This window comes from Plectropomus leopardus, chromosome 11 (assembly GCF_008729295.1).
Source record: "Plectropomus leopardus isolate mb chromosome 11, YSFRI_Pleo_2.0, whole genome shotgun sequence".
NCBI lineage: Eukaryota > Metazoa > Chordata > Actinopteri > Perciformes > Serranidae > Plectropomus > Plectropomus leopardus.
In genome coordinates, this window is record NC_056473.1 from 30,839,681 (window position 1) to 30,845,501 (window position 5,821).

At 40.7% G+C, this 5,821-nt stretch overlaps 1 long non-coding RNA gene across 1 annotated transcript; it reads left to right on the plus strand.

The window, feature by feature from the left end:
* The first annotated feature begins 4,283 nt into the window (after positions 1-4,283).
* Positions 4,284-5,716, plus strand: LOC121950419. Its single transcript, XR_006106322.1, has 3 exons — positions 4,284-4,346; positions 4,636-4,717; positions 5,567-5,716. It is a non-coding gene; the product is annotated as an uncharacterized LOC121950419 (long non-coding RNA).
* The last annotated feature ends 105 nt before the right edge of the window (positions 5,717-5,821 follow it).

Below are 5,821 nucleotides of genomic sequence, written 5' to 3' on the forward strand. Positions count from 1 at the left end.
ATTAACCTGATAATGTTAAAAAAAGAAGAGAGAGACTATATTTATGGTTATTAGAATTATATATTCAAAATGTGTTACACCATGTATAATATTTTTAGATTTATTAATTTTTTTCCAGGTAATTTCCTTGTTTGTTTTTGTATTTGCTTTCATTTTTTGCTAATTATGAGGTATTTTTCATGTATCTTTGTACTAATTTGTAGCAAATTTTTGGGTCATTTCTAAAGTTGCTCATTGTCTTCCCACAATGTTTTTGAAAGCAATTAAGCAGATTTGCTCAAGTTTCAAAAGTTTCAAATACACTCTAAACCTCAGTCCGTCTGGCAGGTCTGAAAGATATGTTCTCTTGAAAAATTCCCCAAATTACACCATAAATCACTGTCACCAAATTTTCAAATTTCCGATGGGTCTACAACACATCATTTTTTGATTTTTTGATTGATTTTAGATCTGAAAATAAGTTGTTTGTTTTGGCCATTGCTGTCACCCCCTGTATGCTTGTTGCATTGACTCCAATATTGATGTAAATGTGAAAATGATGGTCATTTAAGGTGGAGAAAGCATCGTGCATTTTCCCCTTGTCACTCAGGGAGGCTCAAAAAAATATTTGTACCTTCGGGGAGGGCCAAGATAAAAAATAAAAGAAAAAACATATCAGCTACCTTACGCCTCTGATAAATAATTTACAGTCCCTTCGTCTTCTGTTGTCCGGTTTGTGAAGTTCTCCACACATTTGTATTTACTAAATTTGCTCATTTATATATATTGTGTGCTCAGCTGAATCATATAATATACTGTATAATTCATATACAAGCTAAATCTACTATGTCTCTATTGACTTACCAGATATTGCTGCTGTCAAATAAAACCTGCAGATGACATTCAGGTGTTTTCTGTCATGGTTGAGTGCGTGTGTGCATGTGTGTGTGTGTGTGTGTGTGTGTGTGTGTGTGTGTGTGCGTGCGTGCGTGCGTGCGTGCGTGCGTGCGTGCGTGCGTGCGTGCGTGCGTGCGTGCGTGCGTGTGTGTGGGCGTGCACGCGCTGAGGGGTTATGTCCCCAGAAACAATCAATATGGCTGTTTTCAAGGAGAAAAAGAGTTTCTTCCAGCGATAATGATGATGGGTGAACAGCAGGGAGATAAAGAAGGGACACACACACCAACACATCCGCTCTTTATATCCTGAGCTTCTCTTCCTCGATCCTTCACTTTAAGCACACCTCAAACAGATGAAGACGCCATGAGATTGAGATGAAGTGGAAATGGCTGTTGCGTGCCGCACGCCTTTCTGTTACATAATTCATCTACATACAGCCCACTGTGGAGCTGAAATATTAATACAAATGAACCGGGCAGGCCGACAACACAAACACAACACCTTTACTGGGGTGGATTGTATTTGCACACAAATGCCTCACAACTGAGCCTCGACAAGTGAGACGTCTACAAAGATATGCATGTAGAATGCAAATAGCAGGCGCTCTGTTTTGAATGGAGGGAAGTGGCAGACCAGAGACAGAGAAAGACAGACGACAGGAGGGACTACAGAGAATAAGAGAGGAGAATGAAGTGTGTTTGAGTCCCCGCAGGCTGGCGACAGGCCTCATCTGTAATGTAATGTTGATCTATCTATTGTCGCCATGCCAACTGAGCCCAGAGCCCGCTATTGATTATTATAAGGTGAAAAGAGAAGCTGAGGAAATAGAGCAGGACAGCTCTGCTGAGTTTACAGTCTTAAACACTATCTAACACACACACACACACACACACACACACACACACACACACACAAGCTCCTCTTATGCACTGTCATGTACCTGAGCCCACACAGGTTATGAGACAGCACAGCTCCTGTTAGTGAATGTGACTTTTACAAGCATAAGAAATAGCGTCGTTGAGGGAACGTCTCCGCTGACTTTCACACGCCGCCTCCAAATGGGAGTCGGCTGCCAGCAGTGTGTCAGCACTGTACTGAAACAGCATGCAGAGTGGATCTGGAAAATTACTGCTCCACCTCTGAGGAGACGTGACAGGTCAAGTTCAACGAGGCATCTATATGCATGATGGTGCCAACTTGGTTTGTCTTGATCATCTTAATTATTTGCCTACTCTGCCTCAGCTTCAGTTGGGGTAACCTTGATTTATAGCCCTAAATGCACAGCGCACTGCCAGTGCTGGGCAGAGAGATAAGCTTTCTGTTAGAGTTTAGATTACAGAAACATCATATGAATTAGTGAAATTTGGAGGAATTCTGGAGAGAGCAACGCTATCTGCGTCCCCCAAGGCCCCAGGAAGTGCGCCAGGCTCTGATGCAAATTTTAAATATGGCCAAAAGTGGAATTACACTGTCTGAGTCCATCACGTAATGTCCACGGGCCCAGAAAGACTTTTTCCCATTGACTAACTTTGAGAAATAGACGTCTGTAAATCAGTGGATAATTTTTTGCGAGTGCCGAACCCCCGCATGAAACGACTCATTTCACTATTTAGATTTAAGCCATCAGTTCAATAACATTTGGAAAGTCTAAGACAGCCGCAAGATAACATTTTTTTTAGACTAACATTTAAGCTAGCAAAAAGCTAAACCGAAAGTCAGTCGCTCTGCAGGCGGAGGTTACCCGCTCGGCCGCTGTAGTTCTCTTGTGCGTAAGCCTTATGGCTGAGGATCCAGGTACTTTCATAACGCAGAAATATAGCTTTTTTTTGCTTCATGCATTACTGAGCATCTCTCATAGGAATGAATGGGGCTCCTCCTCCATGCTGTATCCAGATCTTTTAAATACATCTATGGTTTCCCCCTGCTCCCAGCCTTTATGCTAAGCTAGGCTAATTTTCTCCTGGTGCCAGCTCCATACTTAAAATACATGTTAACATGTTAGTCTGAAAGTTGGACCAACACACCTAGATGCTCACGTGGGGGTCAGTTTCTCTTTAATGTATATGCCTAAAATGGCCTATCGTCTTTGTGCCGTGCTTTGACCCAGAAGTCAAACTGCATAAATTCAGTCTGCTTCATTTTTCTGTATCAAAAATGACTGAAGTGAGATGAAAATCATATTAGGCTATAAAGAGACAAAGTTTTCCTTTTGGGGCATCATCTGTGTAACAGTTAAAAAGCCTTACATTAAGTTGTATTTCCAGTTAACATTTGATAATTTCAGTATATATTTTTTTCAACTTAAATATTCTGACGAGTATTTGTGAATTTTATCTAAGTGAGTTATTTTCATTTGCTTTTATTTCTATTTTCCGGTAGAAATGATCATTTTTGCATTTCATGACTTAGGTACCTCCTGGCTTCCCGTAGCTCCTCCCCTCAGTTCCTCACAGTGCTGCTCTGCATTTCTGAAGGTAAGTTATGTGGGAAAACGCCCCTGCGTTATTTGATTATTTATGTTGAAAACAGTCATTTAAGTTGTAAAATATTGGTCTACGTTGTTAACTGTAGTAAATATGACGTTACCCTGCGGTTTTGTGCTGTTCTGGACTGTTAAAAGAATCTCTGCACATCTGAATTTGTGACAGGTTTGTCGGAGTAGGGTGCAAAGAAACAAACAAAGACAAAAACGTTGTTTTATTCATTCACTTAAAATATCCGCAGTAAGTGTGACAGTCTGCAGGAGTTTTTGCTCTTGTTTTGGACAGTAAAATATGAGTTTTTGTGTAACTTTCTGAGAGGCACCTGGCTGCAGACACAGGTCTGCAAGCGCATGCACAATTGGCATCTCTGCAGGAGCATGCGCAAGAGTCTCAGTTGGCAGGATTTTTTTTAAAAATAAACTTTATTGACCGTTAATATCAAACTGTAAAAAAATGCACATCATGGTTCTGTTCACTTCATTCACATACACTGACCTGTGCCAAGGCAGCAATCAAACAAATTAAGATATGTAGCAAGTTGATAAGTAGATAGTAAATCACAATACAAACAATAGAAAAAAAAAAACCATTGTAAAACACAAGTGGTCATTCAGGAATTGGGGCACATAGATGATTATACAGATTATACAGGGCTTTTTTCCTTTTCCCAATATTTCAATGATCTTTTAAATAGTTTAATCTCAAGCAGGAAAACAATAAATATGGGAGAGGTCTTAAGAAAACAACATTTGTGAATAAAAAATCAAGATACCAAGAGAATTATGATTTCCAATTCCTTTCATTTAAAGACCAAGTGTGATTTTCTGCTAAGTGCTGAGACCTCTTGTGAGCACACACTAACGGAGGTCTGTGTTTGCAGCTGAGGAGATTTTTCACTTTATTCATATGTAAAATCTGCTGTTTAGGAGCTAAGGTGCAGAAAGTGAGACCAGGAGGAAACTGATCTGCCATATTTGTCTTCTGCGGGTATGTTATTTATTAAAGTTGTTTTTTAAATATGCTGTTTTCATGGTTTTATGATGAAGTGTTAATGCATTTCATTGTAAATTTAAGGTTTTTTAGATCATTTCGGTAGCACTTAATTTGTATATCTAGTAACGTTACATATTTAAATGTAATTTTATTACATTTTTATGCTAATGTATGTTATGTTTTATGTTAATGTAAATGTGACCTCACACAGTATTGCTGAGGGAGCTGAGGTGCATAAAGTGAGACCAGGCAGCAATTTATATATCATTATTGTCTTCTGCAGACTGAATGAAATGCTGGAAACCAGTCCCTGTGTTGGCCTGTATGGCCTGACCTCATCCGTTATGTTTGCAGCTGAAAAAAAGGTAATAAGTCATTATATACTGTATCACAATACTCAACATAATGCAACATGTTTAAAATCACATTAATATTGTATTCTGACTCAAGTATCGTGATAATATTGGTTATTCCCACCCGTATCAATCAATAGTCTAATGATTAAACGCACCCACAGCTCTTATCACCTCGGAGTCAACTGAAAAATATTAATATTCTTCATGTGTGAAAAGACGTCTCTTAGCAGGAAAAGGCTTCTAGGGGTACTTGCCCTCCTGCTCATTACAGTCTTATTACCTCGCCCTGGATATGATCACCTCATGCAGTAAATGAGTTGAAGAAATATATATGAGTACATTTTTTTTCATCCTCATTCCCCTAATAGGATCTGTGGCTTCGCCTGCCCCTCTGCACAGCAGACTGGTCATTAATGAAAAAAGTTCTTTTTGCCTTTTTTTCCCCAGAATTTACATTTATTATGTGGGCTAATCACTGCTGGCTGGAGGCAGTGTGGGAAATGTGATTAGTGTGTGAGTTCTAATTAAGACTGTGAAGCCTCTCACACACACACACACACTGGCAGACAGGCTCGAGGAGCTGCACGCTTAGATACACACACAGATGTACACAGGAACACACTCACACACACAAACACACGCATGCATAGAGAAGTATGGGAATTCGCATGCATGCACGTGCACTGGATTGAACACAAACACGGGATCTACTGTAAAGCATGACGATGCAACAACAAAAGAATCTGCTCACTATCTGCATCTCTCTCTCCTTTACTCTCTCTCTCTCTCTCTCTCTCTCTCTCACACACACACACACACACACACACACACACACATACACATACACATATACATCAGTCTGTCCACTGCAGTGCCCAGTCCTATCACACAACCACATCAAACTTTAAAGCGCGCGCACACACACACACACACACACACACACACACACACTCACACTCACACTCACACACACAGAGAGAGAGAGGCGCTGACTCAGATGGATGTGTGTCGGTGGCAGTGCGCCCCAAGCGGCGGTGCAGCGGCGCTACGGCTCCTGCGCCGGGGTTAAAAAGCGGCGGGCGGCGTGCCGGGGCCACAGTGTGGGGTGCGTTT